This window comes from Eurosta solidaginis, unplaced genomic scaffold, assembly GCF_040869045.1.
Source record: "Eurosta solidaginis isolate ZX-2024a unplaced genomic scaffold, ASM4086904v1 ctg00001103.1, whole genome shotgun sequence".
In the NCBI taxonomy this organism is placed as follows: domain Eukaryota; kingdom Metazoa; phylum Arthropoda; class Insecta; order Diptera; family Tephritidae; genus Eurosta; species Eurosta solidaginis.
Window position 1 is genome coordinate 506961 of NW_027136936.1, and position 20158 is coordinate 527118.

Genomic DNA, 20158 nt, shown 5'->3' on the forward strand with positions numbered 1-20158 from the left:
ACATGCTGAGGCACTAGACAACGCCACATCTTTTAAGGCCATAAGTAATGATAAATTTAATAAACCACTATGCCTTTGCTCTGGATCACCATTACATATACCATGTGATAATCTTGAAGTGATGCGATCATATAAACGTTTCGACAGAAAATCTATAAATTTCTCATCATATTCCATTTCTTTGAGTGCAAGATAACATGCAGCACCAAATCCAATAGCAATAATCCGAAGGCGGAAAAGAAAAATTTTAGCTCGTTCAAAAGATATTCCCAAAAAACCGAAAAATGACCCCGGAGTGCTTCGAGACCGGGGTGGGATCCATAGTATTTTTGCGCTGGCGGCCTTCGGCCGCGCTTATAAACAATTAATCTAGGTGGGTCCAACACCGGTTTGGAAACCAAAACTATATCTGCGCAAAACACTTATGTCCACAATTTTTTTTGTGGGTACAAATATCATCAACATTACAACGCGCACATGAAAATGTTCAACTTCTTTTGCAAATATCTCTTGTCCAACACAAAATATTTTACCTCCGATTATTGTTGTCGAGGTCAATGCGCGTCTTTTAACACCTCTCTCGATATTTATGGACGCATATTATCCGTGTCATGCTGTCGTATAGAATTACCAAGAGTTGATGCGCTGGAAACGTTGAAGAAGTGATTCAGCTGCTATATCTAAATAAATAATAACAATAAATTAAATATATACATTTAAAATCAGTCAATTACCTTTATTTTCCATTAAAAATGCCTTTTTCACCCAGCTTCATCAGCAAACCAACTTTTTTATCTTTTTGTTTTGGCTTTGTTGAAGAAAATTACATGTGACATTTTTCTTCTTCCATCACTTTTGACAGAAGAAACTGAAAGAACGATTGACAGTTTATGTACAATCGGCAACAACAACCCTACAAGACGGAGGTAACCAGTTCACCCACACATTCAAAGCTTTTTTCGCTCTCCACTAACACATCGACGTTTCATGCTGTCATCGAAATGACAGTTCATTAATTATTCCGGAAAACATTGAAACGCAAAAAAAATATAAATTGTTTACAACGAAAAATATCTTGTGCTTTTAGTTGTGACATGTGACGGAAATTAAAAATTTTGTTGCAGAGAACACCTTTTTGCGTTGGCGACCTTCGCCCAAAATAACATTAAGTTAATTTGAGTTGTGACATGTGACGGAAATTAAGAATATTGCTGCAGAGACCATCTTTTTGCGTTGGCGGCCTTCGCCCAAAATAATATTAAGGGTAAAGTTTTACAAGACGGTACACCACCTAATTTAAAAATATCAAATAATAATAAAAACGGAGCTCGAGGCGCGCCTTGTGATTCCACGTTTGATAATTTTTGATAAAAATTGGGTGGTGCACCGTCTTTTAAATCGTTACCATATTAAGTTGTATAGAATCGACGGGATGGCCTACAAGGTTTTATGTCAACTAAATCGCTCCCGATATGGTCGGGCTAGTACCTTAATGGTTCCCGGAACGTACCCGATCTGCATCCGGCAAAGGACCAAAGTCGATAACGGGGAGTGTCCTTATCGCTACAACAACAACAACATTATTTACTTTCTGATTTTCATTCATACGTATGTGCATTTTTAAATAATAAAAAAAATGTTATATTATTCTAATAGATAGCATCTCCGCCGGGTTGCGATTCAGCTCAGAATATGCCAAAATCAGAGGAAATCTACAAAAACAAGGTACTTTACAAGCAACATGCTTTGGAATACGGTACCAAACTGGTTGGATGTATTTCCCTAAAAAAGGGTGGAACTACGCATCTTGGTTTGCCAGTATTTGCTTCGGTAATTTATATTGATTTGTAGTGATTCAAAATTGCAATAATAGATAATGTAATGTGAATTAAAATTGAATAGGTAGCCGGAGCAAAGGCAACTGATCGGCATGCAACTGTTATTTATGTGGTGCCACCGGGAGCTGCTGCTGCTATCCTAGAAGCAGAAATGTCTTTGATTTTTTGCATCACCAAAGTTGTGCCATAACATGATAGGGTTCGCGTTAAGCACGCTCTCTTAAGGCAAAAAAAAATCGCGTCTAGTCAGGCCCGATTTTCCAGGAATCATCGCACCAGAAAGGGTAAGTAAATTGGCTACCATATTAAAAATATAAGCAACATGTATGAATTTTTTAGTGATAATTTGTCATGCTTTTGTTGATAATCAACTGAAGAATGCAAATACGACAGAGTTCGAAGTTCATGTGAAAACCAATTAATTAGCATTTGGAGAGAAAAATACATATGTATGTATGCATAGAACTGCATAGAAGGGCAGGAAAAATTTATTATTATCAGTAGATTTGCAAGATTTTTGTCATTTTCCCTGCATCGCAGTTGTCATTACATTGCGTTAAGAGAGGACATCAACACCTTACTACCCACAGCCAGTTAAAATTATTGTAAATTTTGCTCTTTTTATCACTGTTTCAAAACGTGGAAAGTTATATATCGAGCATTCCATGGAGAATGGTGCATTTTAGCAGACTTTCGCATTGCCGGCATTATTAAGATTCAATCCCTAGAAGGTTTAATGTAGTCATATCAATAGTTCCCGAGATGGTGGGGCTAGTACCACAATGGTGCTTGTTACCGGAACGTAGATAGATAGATCATTTATTGAGGATTGCACAGTGACTTGCACATCTCCTTCACAGCACCTCATCCTAGCCGAATTCCTTGATGAACCCCAGCAGTGTTCTTTGCTTGAGGGATTAAATGTGGGAATGCTCTGGCCATGGTGAGCCCATAAACTTAGCCCTACGTCTTGAAATTGCGCCGCAATCTAGAAGGATATGGTCCACCGTCTGCTGATCCATCACAAAATCGGTATGTGTTGTTCGATACTATACCCAGCTTTTGCATGTGACTGTTCAGTCTACAGTGTCTTGTAAGAATAGCCGTTGGGGTTCTTAGGTTATCTTTTTGAGAGGCCTATTAATGCCCTATATCGAGTTGTGCTGTAACCCCCTAACAGTAACTTAGATTGACTCAGGCCTGGCATATTGCGCCAGTGTTCTCTCTTTTCCCTCCCTTCTGCTAATAAATGCCCCTGTGGGCCAACTGGCAGGAACGGCTCGGGATCGATGGGTCATGCAGTTGCTGCCTCTCTTTTCGTGTTGTCCGCCTGCTGTTGTTGTAGTAGCAGTGCTTCGCCCCATCCAATAGGTGCGACCGATCACAAATTGTCATCAATGTCCTCTAACGGGAGTCCAAAGAAACTTTCTGTTTCAACAGGGGTGGGCCATAATGAGAGGAGTGTTAGAGGCGTTGGTTGCACAATACAGTTAAAGAGATGGTTGGTGACATGTGGGGACACATTACAAGCAGGACAATGTTTTGTATGTCGGGGTTGATTCTGGATAGGTAAGAGTTTAACCTGTTACGTTATCCAGCTCGAAGTTGAGCTAGAGTGACTACTATCGTTTCCCTAGGGAGAGTGCGTTCCTCCTCTGCTAGTTTTGTTCTTTGAGTACAGAAATCACCGGCATAGAGGTCCGACGCCTGTTTGTGGAGTTCACTGAAGACATGCTTGTGTTTTTTAGCTTCATACGGCTGTGTTCTCAGGTGCCGTATTTCCTCATAATGTAATGAGGCCGTGAACAACAAGAGCCACAAAAGATTTATAAAAGTTACGAGGACGCTGGATTTTGGAATCTAGCCTAGAGCAACCTGTCCGATGCAACCATCCCTTTCACGTGAAACACTGACAAGAGTATTTATTTTTTTAATTTAATTTATTTATTATTACGGCTGTTTAGGCCCAAAACTTAAACTACTAAGTACAATTCATTGTTATAATCACTTATTTCTATTGAATATGCTGTTGGAATGCCATGTGATTCCGATCAGCATATTTACTAGCGTGACAGAGGGACGAGTCTGGGAGCCACTCATTAAAGGAAGGTTGGAAAGGACGCGTTTCCAATCCTCCAGTGCTCCCAGCTTAAGGCAACAAAATTTGGAACTTATATTTTTCAATTATATGTGTATTTTAAGCTTTCGGAATGTATTAGTCTCCGATCAATGCAGCTAAACATGTCTTTGGATGTTGAAAATTGAAAATAACGTGTATCCAATCACCCCTCAACTTTGTTTAGTAAAGACGCTGTCGGAATGCATGAAGATTCCGATTAGCACAGCTCAACATATAATGGGTGGTTGAAAAGGACGTGTTTCCAATCCCCCTTGCTCCAACTTTTATTTGGCCTTATTTTCGTTATTTTTGCTACACATTATATAATTTTATTGTTATATTTATGCTGTCGGAATGCGAATGATTCCGATCAGCAACAGTAAATACCAGCTGGAAATACCGAATTCCAGCGAAATTAGTTGTTGGAACTGTCTGGAGTTACAGGTGGCGACCGATTTTCTCTTCCTTAGGGCCGGATGCGTTGCATTTTGCTGCTACCATTATTACCATTCCCTTTTCGCGCTCCAGTACCGGTATATCATGTAAAAAAATAAAAGAAAAAAAAAACTATCTTATTGGAAGGGTTTTACAATGCTCCAATAAAATTTTTTTTTAAAAGTATTGAAGTTATTACTACTTTTTATGTGATTAGGAACTTCATTGAAATATTTCAGGCCCTTATATATATGACCGTCCTAAAAAGATTCTTTTCCGGCAAACCCATTTCTCAGTACTGGGGTCAGGAGAAGGACCCGGATTGGGGTCGATACCTTCCCGGAAGAGGAGAGTATGGCGCAGACCCGCTGCAAGGATCTGCTGGGGGGTTGACAATTTGTGGGAGAGACGCAACAAATTAAACATGGAGTCCGCCTCCTCATTGCCCTCCACTCCCCTGTGGCCTAGGATCCAGGCGAACAGTACTACGTTGTGTGCTCCTAATTGATTCAGCTTTTCTACGCACTGAAGGACAAGTGCTGACTTTATTTCGAACGCCGCAAGTGCCTTTAGTGGAACCTGACTGCCTGACTGAGTATGGCAATTGTTTCTTTGGGGTATCAGCGCTGAAGGTTCAGCTTAGCACACTAACTTATGGCGAATACTTCCGCTCGAAAATGCTCGGATGTGCTTTTAGAGTTACTGATATTTTGGTTCTGGGTCCGAAAACTCTGGCTCCAATCCCCTCTGGCGTCTTCGAGCCATCTATGTACCTTCCGATCTTGAGCCTAGTAATACGTTGCACCCGCCTATACCTATACAGCCGTGCCAAGAGACGGAGCAGCCCATTACATATTGGCACAACCGGAGCACTGCTGGACATCCATCCTATATGAAAGCTATGCATTCAAAAGTGTTTGTACCAGTGGCTGGTGCACACCGAACTGGACCAATGTATGCTATATTGAGGCCTGCACAAATACCAAGCTATGTTTATGTAAATAATGTTACTGCTAATGTCAATTTGCACGGTTGAGCATATACAGTACCTACGTTTATACAAGGTGGAACACCACACTACCTACATGGCGATGTAGCCACCGATCAGGTTGTTGTAAGAGATTAATTAAAATATGTTATTCATAAACACTGATTCTTATATTTTTATTATCATTAAACTGTAGACTAGACTCATGACGGGTATTCTTACTGGACACTGCCTTCTGGCGTCACATGCCTTTAAATTAGGCTTAGTCAGTGATAGCAGATGTAGGAAGTGCGAGTTGGAGGAGGAAACGATCGATTTCATTCTGTGCTCGTGCCCTGCGCTTGCCGGGCCAAGACTCCAGCTGACAGATGTCAGATCTAGAAGCAGCAAGTGGCTTAAGTTCTAGGAAGCCGCTAACCCGCTGGAGCCATGAGAAGCGTGAGTGCACTTTGGGTGACCCAAGACAAGTTCCGTACCTGCTCCGAATAATTTGATAGATAGATAGATTAGATAGGGATCTGTTCTAGGTCCAACTCTTTGGAATGCGGTGTATGGCGGGGTGCTACAAATCGACCTTCCCGGAGGCACGGAAATTGTCGGCTATGCAGATGATATTGTCGTAGTAGCAGTGGCCAAGAAACTTGATCTGCTCTAAGCATTATGTAATGACGCCATGGGAAGAATAACGGAATGGTTGACAAACACGGGGCTGGAGATGGCTAGCAATAAGACAGAAATTGTTCTGATGAGCTCAAAGCGGACTGTGGATGAGTTGGTCCTAACCATAGGAGATTTTCAAATAAATTCAAAGCCCTCCTTGAAATATCTAATCGTAATCATTGACTCAAAACTAACTTTTAGGGAGCACTTCAGGGCGGTGGGGGACAAAGTTTCTAGAGTTAGTGGAACCCTAACGCGAATAATGCCCAACATCGGCGGCCCAAGCGAAGCTACCCGTCAGCAATTATCCAACGTAACCAGCTCTATAATATTATATGCAGCACCAGTATGGCACAGATCTAAAATGGTCCACCAAAAAGATATACTAGCAGCCTACCGCATTACTGCTATACGAATAGCATGTGCTGTTCCGACGACGCGATCCATGTTTTATCCAGGAAAATCCCAGTAGATCTACTCTCAGGTGAAATAGCCGATCTGTATGGCATTGGATTCAGCCGACCATCTGAAGATGCTAAGAAAAGCGCAAGGTCACGAACAATAGTTAAGTGGCAAGAACGGCGGGAAGATTCGAGAAAAGAGCGCTGAACCTTCATGCTAGTCCGGAATATAGCGGTATGGTACGAACAAAAACACGGCAAACTAAATTACCATCTCACACAGATATTGAGCGGGCACGGTGGCTTGAAGGAATATCTACATAAGCGTGGGATAAAGGAGGATCCTTTCTGTCCAAGCTGTCCGTCCGAATTGGAAAGCGCAGAACATGTAATATTTCACTGCCCTCGTTTTCACAGCGAAAGACTGTCTGTAAACAGAGTTTTTGGAGAGGAACCTTCCACTAGGAATTTAGTTCCACGAATTTGCGGACAAATAGATTGTTGGATTGCTGTGAGCAAGATGGCCTTAATAGTAATGACGAAATTGATGATGCATGCCGAAAGGGAGCGTAGAGGAATGCGCATACGAAGTAGTGGCGACTAAATCGCCTTTGAAGTTACTTTACCAGGTCCTTATTCTAGTTATCTGAAATTTCTCTTGTGCCTTTGGAAAAGAGCTATGTGTGGAGCCCTATTTATGGAACACTTTTCGGCTTATATTAAAAACTTTTAATCTATTCTTACTGATATGAGTTTCTTTTTCATTCTAGGTAATTTGATTTTGACGATGTGAGGATAGAAATATCCCAAATATTCCAGCTGTGGCTGTAAGAACATACATTTGCTCAAATTAGAAGAAAACTGCACGGTTGAGCACATCAAGTATCTACGTTTATACAAGGAGGAACACCACACTACTTTCACGGGGATGTAGCCACCGATCACGTTGTTGTAAGAGCTTATTTTAAATATGTTATTCATAAACACTGATTCTAATATTTTGTTTTGGTTTTTACTTTAGAGTCAACCTGTTATATAAGCGATGTCAGCTATGCCTGTAACTTAAGCGCCTTCAGATGTAATAGTTACCGCGGACGCGGTCACAGGAATAGTTCACTACGTGGGGATTACACTAATCAAGGACTTTCAATATCTGAAGGTTTTCCAGCACTATAACACACCAACAATATGTGCAATCACCCGAATAAATTGTACAACAAACGTTAACACCACATCATCAGCCAGCAACAACAACAACAAACGCAACAAGTTGAAACTTCTAAACAATTAATGACTAGTGAACCACCAACATATCCGCAATATGCGCAAACATCAACACCAACATGTGTCGCCTACTTTGCAACACGGTGAAGATGGCCAAGGCCATTCTGATTCTAATACTGATAAAGGCGAACCATTGGCAAATTTAAAAACCAAACAGACCACGAAAAATGTTGATGATGGTATTAATTCTAGTACGGATAGTAAAGAATTTAAACCTAGGAAAAAAGCTAAACTTGATAAAACTTAACTGAAGATGACAATGTTTCTAATTCTAATACAAAGGAAGATGAACCTTTGATAAATATGAAGCTTAAAACAGAGTTATCAAAAAATGACGATGATGATAATGATGTTGATGCAAAGTCCAATGTTGAAAATGATGAAAATTATGAAACAGAATCTGAAAATAGTATGAGTGTGGATTATAACCTGAAGCAAAACTGTCATATCCGGTACGACCAGAATTAGATGTTAAGAAAAGAGCCTACATAAAGAGGCTCAGTATATTTATGGAAAATTTATCATGAGACAATGCCCAATGTATGTATTTCAATTAAATTCAGCACATTGTTGGAAAAAGCATCTAAACTTTATGCATCGTATAGAGAAACCAGAACATTTACAATTTAAATATAACGAACGTGGTGCAAAATGTAAATTTTGTGATATTCAAGCAGCTACACCAAGCTTCAACAAATTACTGGACCATGAGATTTCTCATATGCCTAATAGTCATTATTTAAAATGTAAATTATGCGATTGGAAGACGAAAATACATTCAACTATGAATTTTCATTTACGTGTACAACACGCTGAAACAATTGATGTAACAACGAAAAGTTTAGAATTGAATGTTTGTCCATATTGTAATCACAATGGTATTTACGCAAACACTTAATACATCTTTTCTATGTTTAGAATGTGGTGAATAATTTAGAACAAATACAAGTTTACGTGTACACCACAAGATTTGAACGGAAATATCTTGAGGGTATGGTTACACCTATGTGGCATCTACAAGCTATTTATAATGACTAGTATGGAATTAATCCGGATATGGAAGAAAACGGAGGTGACGAAATGAATCACCATGCTTCTTTGGATTCTGGTTGTCGCGTAGCAAATAATTCAGATTTGGGATGAACATGAATTGCCAGAAGATCGAAACTATGTTCAAATTCGTATATTCAAGCTTATTCCAGCTTATTCAAGCATATTCAAGTTTATTTCTGTGTAAAAAAGGTTATGTAACATTCAAGTTGACAATAAATTAGACACATTACTTACCCCAGTATCTTTCTCCGTCCGTTCGCTACGCGTGGTAATTTTCCAATGACGGAATTTTGTAGATCAATTTATACCGCTCAACGTAACGGAATATGCGAATGACGGAACAAAGAAGAAAGAAATGGGGTGAGCAAAGGACAACTAAACAGAGATGCATTTGTGGTGAAGTATGCATTTGGTAACTTAAGGTTGCCATCTAGTTTACATTTAAAATAATTCAATCTATTACATCCCCGCCCCCGTGAATCACGCTGGATTCACCACCATGTCGAGCTTGGCCAGCTTTGATGCAGGACGATGAACCGAGCCAGTAGGTGTCAGCACGTCTGCCCTCCGAACTTGACCATCCTTGCCAGGGTATGCCCTTTGGATCCTGTCACGACGCCACTCTTTCCTTGGCTCGTTGGGGTCACAAATTAGTACCAAGTCCCCTTCTCGCAGAGGGTCTGTAGGCGAACACCACTTTGACCGCCTGGTCAGTGTTGGCAAGTATTCCTCTACCCATCTCTTCCAGAATCGATCTCGCATCTGCCTGACGATATGCCACTGCTTACGTAGGGAACAGTACTTCTCCGGCGGCTCCATGCAGCTTGGAGTTTGCGCTGTGTTGGCGCTACCCAACAAAAAATGGTTGGGGGTTAAAGGCTCCTCTTGTTGTGGTTCAACGGGTAAATGCGTTAGTGGCCGAGAGTTCACTATATTCTCAGCATCAATCAACAAACTCTGAAACGCGTGCTCCTTTGGATGTATCTCTTTCATTGTATGACGTAGTACCTTCTTCACGCATTGCACCCCCTGCCGATGGATTTTCAGGACAGTTAAATACCCACTCAACGCTCTTACTTGACAGCTCGCTCTGTAATTCATAGCAATCAAACACATCTTTGAAGCGCTTTAACTCGCCGTCCACACCGACGAAATTTTTCCCATTATCCGATCGTATCCGCTTTGGAACCCCTCTTCTATTCATAAAGTTGCGTAACGCAAGGATACATGCGTCCGTTGAAAGGTCATGTGCAACCTCAAGGTGGATAGCCCTCATCGTCAGGCATGTGAACAAGGCCACCCATCTCTTCTCTGTGCGTCTCCCAACTGTGACGCTTACGGGCCCAAAGTAGTCCAAGCCGGTGTACGTGAACGGTTTCACATATGGAGTTACTCGATCCTCCGGAAGTTGTCCCATCTGCGGTGCCTGCGGCTTCGCCCTCTTAATTTTGCATGTATTACACCCTGCTATGACTCCACGAAGGACCTTTCTTAGATTCAGGATCCAAAACCTTTGTCGTATCATACAAATTGTCGCCTCGGTGTTCAAGTGCTTCATACGGCTATGCTCATGGGAGACGATAAGCTTTGTTACGGGATGTTTTGGCGGTAGGATTATCGGATGTTTTGCGTCGTATGCCAACCAGCTGGCTTCATTCAAACGACCACTGACCCGCAGGAGTCTATGAACGTCTATGGACGGCGAAAGAGCGAACAGTGAACTGTTAGCTGGCACGGCGACGCCATTCTTCAACCGACTTATCTCGTCGGCAAAGGCTTCGTTCTGCACTTGGCGGCACAATAACTGCTCTGCTGATTCAAGTTCTGAAGCAGTCAACCCGTATTGCAATGTACTGCTGGCTTGTCGGGTGGTTATTTTGCAATTATTAATGAAGCGTAGGACCCAGGCGACGGCTCTTTTCAGTTTTATATACGCTGAAAACCTTTCAAAGTCAATACCGATTTGTTTAATAGCCAAAAGTGTAAATTTAGGGCGCAGTTCTTCATGATCCTCTGTAGCTATATCATTGGAAGTACCTGTTGGCCACTGACTCTCACGCCGATGCAAAAACGCTGGACCCGTATACCATCGAGAGGACGGGCCCACATTTACGTCTTTGTGAACTCCAGTGGCCTCGTCGGCAACGTTTTCCTTTGTGGGTACCCATCTCCAATCCGACGGCTTTGACACACTCAGAATTTCGGCGATTCGATGGGCTACGAAAGCTTTATAGCGGCAATGCTCACTGGCTATCCACTTTAGGACCGTCCTCGAGTCGCTCCAAAAGACAATTTTGTTTACTCGCGCTGTATGCTCCTCCACTATTGTCGACATCATGCGTGATCCAAGTAATGCCGCCTGCAACTCGAGTCTGGGTATGGAAAGCGGCTTGAGAGGTGCACTTCTAGTTTTGGCAAATACGATTGAAACGGCTACATCACCCGATGAGGTCTCCGACCTCCAATACGCTACAGCCGCAAAGGCATCCTCACTAGCGTCAACAAATACATGTAGTTGCAAGGACTCTGGCTTTCCTTTGTAGAAGTAGTGGCGTGGAATTTGGCAGTCTGATACATTCAACATTTGTCTACGAAATTGGAACCAAATGGCGCTAACTTCCGGTGTAATTGGCTCATCCCACCCTAGATCTCGCTTCCATATCTCACGCATCATAAGCTTAGCTGTTATAGTTAAGTGGCTCAAGAGTCCCAATGGATCGAAAATGGACATTATTACACTCAACAGTAATCGTTTCGTTAGCGTAATATCACCACTGATTACAGATGCACAATATCCATGAAATTCCGGCCGGTACGTAAATGTATCGCTTTGTGGTAGCCACGCCATCTCCAGAACCTTCTCCGATGTGTTGGATTCCTTTGACTTGATTGACAATGCTGTGGTTTCACCATCCAATGCAGCAACAACTTCACGGGCGTTAGACCTAAATTTCCGCAACTGAAAACTTGCACCTTTATGTATTTGACGAACCTGTTCCGAGATGTGTATGGCTTCGGAGACGGTATCGAAACTATCAACATAGTCATCAACGTAGTGGCGTTCGATTATAGCTTTAACTGCACGTCGATCATGATTTGTATGTTCTAAAGCATTCCTCACTTTAACATAGTTGGCCGAACACGGGGAGCATGCCGCACCGAACGTCATGGCTATCATTTCATAAACATCGGGAGCCTTCTGACCATCACCATCGCGCCACAAAAACCTCTGTGAGCAACGATCTTCCGGGCGCATTACGACTTGGTGAAACATCTCCTGAATATCTGCGCATACTGCGACAGCACCTTCTCTTAAATGAAATAGAATTGACACCAGAGAGCGATACTGCTGAGGACCCTTAAGCAATTGGGAATTCAGCGAAACTCCATTTGATGTCGCTGCTGCGTCGAACACCAATCGCAGTTTACCTGGCTTTTGGGGGTTTACCACCCCAAAGTGCGGAAGATACCAAGTCCTTGCCGTTGTTTCCGCGGCTTCACGTGGCAGCAGCTTACGCGCATAATTTTTGACGACATACGTTTCGATGATATTTTGGTAGGCCTTGCCAAATTCGTTATCCTTAGCCATACGTCGTTCGATGCCCACAAGGCGTCTCAATGCCATGCTGTAACTGTCTGGTAGCTCGATCCTGTCGTACTTCCACAACAACCCGGTTTGAAATCTATCATTCAACTTCAATGTAGTTTCTTCAAGAATACGTTTTGCCCGCATATCATCTGCGCTTTCCATCGGCGGTGCAGCTCTTACTCCAAATGAATCGACGCTGAAATAGTCCTTTATCATATTGTGCATCTGGCAGTCTGATGCGTTGACGTGAAGGCAAGACAGCTTCCTTGGGGGCGGGGTGGTCGACGGTCCAAATATGACACAACCGAGATCTGTAAACGCTGCGTATGGTCCCTCATGGTTCGTCGTCGTGGCCCGGATAGGCAGACCGAGATGGCAGTGGTCTAGTCCAATTAAAACTTTAGGCGTTACGTTTTGATACGGCTGTACCGGCATTTTACCTTGATACCTTTCGACATTACGGATATCACTCTGACTGAGGCTTTGCATTGGCAAGTTTAAATTGGCTACACCATGGACGTTCCGTAGCATATGACGTTTCTGCATTCCCAAACCACTGACAAACAAATCAACCAAGGCGACGGGCTGATTTACGGCGTTACCTCCAAACCATTGAATTTCTACGTGACGTTTTTCGGCGCGAAGTCCAAGTTCCTTTACTAAAGAGTCGTCCATCATCGTAATCGATGATCCTTCATCGAGTAGTGCATACGTATTGAGTCGCTTATTTGGTCCATAGAGCGTAACAGGAATCACTCTAAATAGCAGATTTGCATTAGCGCGTGCGGAGCAGTTGAGGACCGGATTGTTAGGGCTTGGTGATTCAGGCGCTTGAGATTTGGCTGGCTGATCACCCTGACACTCATGCAACAAACGATTGTGGAACTTAGAGCAACCTTTCACTGAACAAGGTTTGCGGCGGCGGCAGTCGCGAGTAGAGTGACCAGGCCAAAGACAGCTAAAACAAAGACGTAATCGTTTTACCAGTTTCCAGCGCTCCGGTACATTGGCTTTGAGCAGACGTCGACACTCAGTAGATTTATGATCACCTTGACAAACGATGCATTTGGTAGTACGTTGTTCGCCAGCTGTATGCAATACTGCGCGTCGTTTAGATTCTTTTGCATCACTAGTCTGGACCATCTGTACGAAGCTCGCAACCTCAGTTAACCATTCACTAAAATTTACTATGGTTGGAAATGGCCGAATAGAAGAAGAATGACGAGCCCAATCCAAACGTTTATTAAGAGGAAGCTTCGCTACTAGTTCGTCCAATAAGGTTGGATTGGCCAAATGTTTATCTTCACCTATAGACTGAAGGAAAACTGTAAGGTTCTTAGTTGTGGTTGCGAACGAGACTAATTTGCCAATATTAGCTTCTGAGATAGGTGGTACCTCTCGTATAACTTTGAGTTGGCTCCGAATGAGCTGCTCAGGACGACCGAACCTAAAGCGTAGTTGCTCAATAATAAAATTCACATTGCTTGGGTGTATTAATAGGGACTTAACTACCTCCCTAGCTTCCCCTTTAAGGCATTTGTTAAGACGCTGGTTATTTTCAAAACTGGAATAATTATAGACCGCCGTCGACTCTGTGAATGCTGCATAAAATATGGGCCAGTCCTCCGCTTGACCTGAAAACAATGGTAAATCTAACAATTTCCTGGGTGGTGGCATGTAATTTATTGGCGGGGTATGGCTTGACAAGTTCGCTCGTAAGTTTGGAGCGGAGGTGACGACCGGTGCGCTGGTATTGGATACACCATAATGTTGAGCCATGCTAGGTGACCAGGATGACCGACCATGGCACGACGTGGAGCTCGACGAAACGGTATGCGGGGCTTCATGTGAGACGCTATATGACTCGCCTACTAATTGGGTCAGGATACCATCAGGAGTAGCAATGTAGCTGGGCTGAATAATTGTTGCATAGTTGGCTGGCTGCTCATTCAACGAAGCTGTTGAATTCACTATATATGGCTGCTCATTTGCTGGCGATGCACTCGTCGATACTGGTTGCCCGACGTGAGGCCTATGCAACCCCATGGTACCACTGCCCGATACTATACTACCGATCGACGCAATGAATTTATTGTGCGTTGGAGTGGCTACCTGCGCAGCCGGCGTCACGACACAATGGTGATGCGTATATGTATTTAACCTAACAGGAGACGTGGCTGGTGGCATTAAATGTGATGATGCTGCTACTGTACGTTGGCGTTCGGTATCTGCGATTTTAACTTCTGCTTGCCTAAGTTGCAGCTCCAATCTAGAAATTTGTTGTTGCATTGCTAAAAGAATATTAACTTGCGATGCATTATACGTATTTGTGCACACTGCTGTAGCGGCACTGCTGGCGTTCCACGGCGCAGAGACGTTGGCAGAGGATTCTACGGATCCGGCGGCAGCATTGGAGTTGACAAATGAAGCAATGTTAGCGTTAACAGAAGTGGCAGTGTTTCCATTAACAGAGGTGGCGGCGTTGACGTTGGTAACAGCGCTAGCAATGGCAGAGGCGGCGGCGTATATGTTGGCAGAGCTGGCAGCGTTTCCATCAGCAGAGGCGGCGGCGTTGACGTTGGCAGAGGTGGTAGCGTCAGACAAGGAGACGATCTTATGTACGTCGACTATGACCGGGGTGGTGATACCCGGACCAACACTGACATGGGCATTATTATAATTAGAGGAAAGTTCGCTTACCTGGTAAATCGGGCTAGGACTTGGTTCAAAAATATTAACATTCATATGTGATGTACTTGTTGTTGGCATGGCGGCAAATATACTGGTTGGCTGAGCGTTATATGGCGGCGCGCTTGTGGGAGCACTAGGTGGCGACATAGTAGCAGTGGACGGCGGCGCACTGGATGGCATTTTGTTGGAAAAACTTGACATATTTGACTGGACACATGACGGCACTACAAACGGTGTACTGATAGGTGGAGTACACGACGCATGTGATGACGTATTACATGACGAGACATTTACGGGTACACTGGGCACGACAATCGAAGTTCCGGCGGCTAGTACACATGACTGATTCAACGACATATTACTTGGCACATCTAGTGGGGCGCTATGTAGGGGCGCGCTTACCGATATACTTTGAGTACTAGATTGTGTCACATTTGATTGTGCAGTCGGTGCATTTAATTTAGACATAGCATTTGACTTAGACGATACAGTCTCAACTTTAGTAGTGGCGGCACTCTTCATTTTGTTGCCTTCTGGCTGAAGGCGCGGACTTCGGCGTACCGGTGACCTCTGCACATACATACACAGGCAATTTATGTGTTATCCAATAGATCGGGAAATAAAGATGTCGCGTAGCAAATAATTCGGATTTGGGATGAACATGAATTGCCAGAAGATCGAAACTATGTTCAAATTCGTATATTCAAGCTTATTCCAGCTTATTCAAGCATATTCAAGTTTATTTCTGTGTAAAAAAGGTTATGTAACATTCAAGTTGACAATAAATTAGACACATTACTTACCCCAGTATCTTTCTCCGTCCGTTCGCTACGCGTGGTAATTTTCCAATGACGGAATTTTGTAGATCAATTTATACCGCTCAACGTAACGGAATATGCGAATGACGGAACAAAGAAGAAAGAAATGGGGTGAGCAAAGGACAACTAAACAGAGATGCATTTGTGGTGAAGTGTGCATTTGGTAACTTAAGGTTGCCATCTAGTTTACATTTAAAATAATTCAATCTATTACACTGGTGATACTCCTGACATCCTTCCTAATTTCCCTACGTCTGATGTTACTATACCTACCAAACTAATATGACTGCAAACTGATGAGCAACACTACCAGCGCAGGAAAAACAAGAACTTCAAAACAAGGTTTCGGAAAGGGCACGACTATGAATAGACGTTAATGTATTTATATAGTTTATAAATATAAAAATTCACATATGTAAAGTTCGCTAGAGTAATAAGGCAATAATTTAAATTGTAAAAAAACATTGTACATATGAATAATTTATAATTAAATATTATCTGAACATAAAGGACGCGTTTCATTCATAGAAAAAGCGATTTGACAGAAGGTAACCGATACGGGTAACCGATAGGCCAGTTACCCGTGTTGTTGTTGTTGCATATGTTTTGGTTAGCGATAACGAAAACATAACTGATGAAGTCACTTAAAAATGTAAATAACATCGAGCGAGAAGGAATGTCGAAAACACAATAGGTAAGAGCGAGAAAGCAAGTCACACGTACACTATTTTGAGAGAGCGCATGCGTTACCTTTTTCACGACAGCAATGTAAAAGTCATTAAGACGATAATTGGTGAACAAGTTATTGGTGACGATTAAGTAATCGATTAGGGAACGGGTACCTGCCTTGTAGGGAAAATACACGGGAGGGTTGCATTTTCGCTAATGCTTCTACCTGGTAACCCTGCAAAAACGCTCCACGTCATTTGGCTAGTCATTTGACCGTCATTGTGCCGTCACGGCCCTTGTTAAATTTTAGTCACGTTTGCACTAGCAAGAGTAGATTTTTTACATTTTTTCCCCATTTCGTACCTATTTATGTGCTTGTGCATTCCGCTCCCACTTATAGGATGTGGGCATAGTGCTGTGCTGCTCACACACGTCGCAATGCTCGTCAACTAGCGGGCATATTCTCCGTCATTTCACTCTACATTTTCGAGTCATTTGACAGTCAATTTTACTGCGGTTTTACCATTTATATAACCGCCATATAACATGCATTTTACCTGCAGATTTACTTACCTGTAGCAGCCATATGAATAAAATATGAACCAAAAAAATTGAATTTTCAATATTTATTATTTTCATTATTATTATATATGTACATGAAATTGGAACTTATATTAATACAGTTTATATAAAAAAGAAGTAAGTACTTTAATAATAAATAAACTCGCTTAATTGGTTTTTGTTTTCCAATTGAAATCTTTTCTAAGCGAGCAGAAAATAATTTTAAGCTTTAGAAAAAACTTCAATTATTTGAATAATCTACAACTTAAAGCTTAGTAGAAATTCAGATTAGGTTTACTCCTTTTTCAGATCAAGAATATTCAATTCAAGCAATAATTCTGCAACTCTTAGCAGTATTGATTGGTTTCAAGTCTAATTCCGACAGCAATAGGATCACGTCATACCTTATTATATACATATGTACATGAATTTGCAACTTAAATTGATATAGTTGATATAAAGAAAAGTAAGTATTTTTATAATAAATAAACTAGTTTAATTGGTTTTTGTTTTCCAATTGAAATCTTTTTAAAGCGAGCAGAAAATAATTTTAAGCTTCAGAAAATACTCCAATTATTTAAATAATCTACAACTTAAAGCTTAGTAGCAATTCAGATTAGGTTTACTCTTTTTTCGGATCAAGAATATTCAAAGGTGTCGTGGAATCCGATTGCTGTCGTAATTGATGAACTTAAAAATGTACGAATTGTAATTGAGTCAGACTTATTATTGTTCTAAATCTAATCATTCAAGCAATAATTCTGCAACCCTTAGCAGGAGTATTGATTGGTTTCAAATCTAATTCCGATAGCAATCGTATCACATCCCTTATTATATATGTACGTGATATTGCAACTTAAATTAATACAATTGATATAAAGAAAAGTAAGTACTTTAATAATAACATAAACTCTTAATTGGTTTTTGTTTTCCAATTGAAATCTTTTCTAAGCGAGCAGAAAATAATTTTAAGCTTTAGAAAAAACTCCAATTATTTGAATAATCTACAACTTAAAGCTTAGTAGAAATTCAGATTAGGTTTACTCTTTTTTCAGATCAAGAATATTCAAAGGTGTCGTGGAATCCGATTGCTGTCGTAATTGATGAACCTTAAAATGTACGACTTGTAATTAAGTCAGACTTATTATTGTTCTAAATCTAATTATTCACGCAATAATTCTGCAGCCCTTAGCAGGAGTATTGATTGGTTTCAAATCTAATTCCGACAGCAATCGTATCAAATCCCTTATTATATATGTACCTGATATTGCAACTTAAATTAATACTGTTGATATAAAGAAAAGTAAATACTTTAATAATAAATAAACTCTCTTAATTGGTTTTTGTTTTCCAATTGAAATCTTTTCCTTTGCAAGCACATCGCTAACCTGTGTTGGCAAAAGATATGATTATACTGTCTTCGATAGATAGTCGGACGAGCCGCTACACGGCGAAGTAGAGATGACCGTTGTGTCGGTGGCAACAACAACAGCAGTTTCTAACTTTACACCATCCGTACAGTGTGATGAACGCTTCACTGCCTTTTCCAATTGCTTGGCGCCAGCAATTTTTGCTGTTTGTAAAGCTTTAGCTGTAATGCAAATATATAGATGGTTTAAAGTGGTTTTCGTGTTATTCAACAACTCACCCTGTACCATCATCACAGCCTCCTCATCGATTTTGAATATGTGTACTGTTTCAGTATTCAGACCCAGTTCGTTTGGTGCAATATTTTCGATTTGATGAATATGTATACTATCCGTTAGGCAGACAATAAGGTGCAATCGATTCATTCATATACTGTGGGTATTTGAGCCGTAGACGCAATATTTTGATTCTTTTTGAAGTGTAACATTTGTAAACAGTTGGGTTTCTCTGCTGTCACCATCACCACTAAAGATCTATTGAAGAAATGCTCGACCAAGATAATATGTGAGATTTACACGCATAGATTTCTTCCACCTTTTCACAGTTATTGATGGAGAAAATGCGAAAGCCATATTTACCATCCAATACCGAAATAGAACTGTAGAGGAAGAAACATTTTATAAAATTTAATAAAATCAAAAAATGATAGTTGTGCTAAAATGGGTTAACGTATTGTATGTTAAAGTATAGCGAAGTCTCAGCGGCTTTGTCCTGGTGAAAATTGAGTTTGAATAGGTTTTATTCTTCATTCTTAGAAACATGTACGAAGGTACCTGGTAAGATATTAAAAATCCTCAACGTTTTTTTGCTATAACTTAAAAAAACTCATATTCAAACTTCTGCTTAACTTCTACATATCAATAGCTACCTTTACCACCAGGAGTCACTATTGCTTCTACGCCTATGCTATTGTTTCCTACATCGATGAGCTTTGTAATAAAATAAACAGCTATCTCCCCAATCTCTCCAGTTTTGTCGCCTCGCGAAACCTGATATTGTCACCAACCAAATCATCGGTGTCCTTATTTAAAACATGACCGCGCCAAATATCGACCATATGGCATTACCCTACCGACTGTCTTACACCCTAAAACACCCGAACATACCGACACAGGATTGGAAGGTACTTACTGTATCTCGGCCTACGGAGGAAGGTCAGTTATACATCTTCCAAATAAACAAGCAGGCGGAGGATATATTGTACGCGCAGCTTGGAAAAATGTCCTTAGGTACAGGCAAAATTTATATGTGACTCAGGAAAAGAAGTCGCGGGTATTAAAGTCCTAACACGCTGGACGTGGGCGAAGTCGAAAAGGACCTCAAAAGCCTAAAGGAAAAAAGACAGGTGGAGGTAGCCCCCGTCACCCCGAATGTGTTAGAAGGGGACAAACAGCCAGATGGTGCTGTGAGTCGCACAGAGGAACACCCGGCACAACAGGTATAAGAGGCTGAAGGGGACTTCGAACACTCTAAACCAAAAGGGCTAGGGGAGGACAACGACGTCACGATGAAGGTGCTGGGGGAAAAGCAGCCCAATGGTGCTGCGAGTCCTACAGATAAACCTCCAACACAGTAAAGTGGCGTCGAGCGAACTCCTCCTAACGCGCTGATCCAGGAGCCGTGG

The 20158-nt window shown here is 41.5% G+C and overlaps 1 long non-coding RNA gene across 1 annotated transcript; it reads left to right on the plus strand.

Annotated features, from left to right (window-relative positions):
• The first annotated feature begins 936 nt into the window (after positions 1-936).
• Positions 937-8765, plus strand: LOC137235831 (uncharacterized). Its single transcript, XR_010948062.1, has 4 exons — positions 937-1264; positions 1657-1830; positions 7212-7392; positions 7463-8765. It is a non-coding gene; the product is annotated as an uncharacterized lncRNA (long non-coding RNA).
• The last annotated feature ends 11393 nt before the right edge of the window (positions 8766-20158 follow it).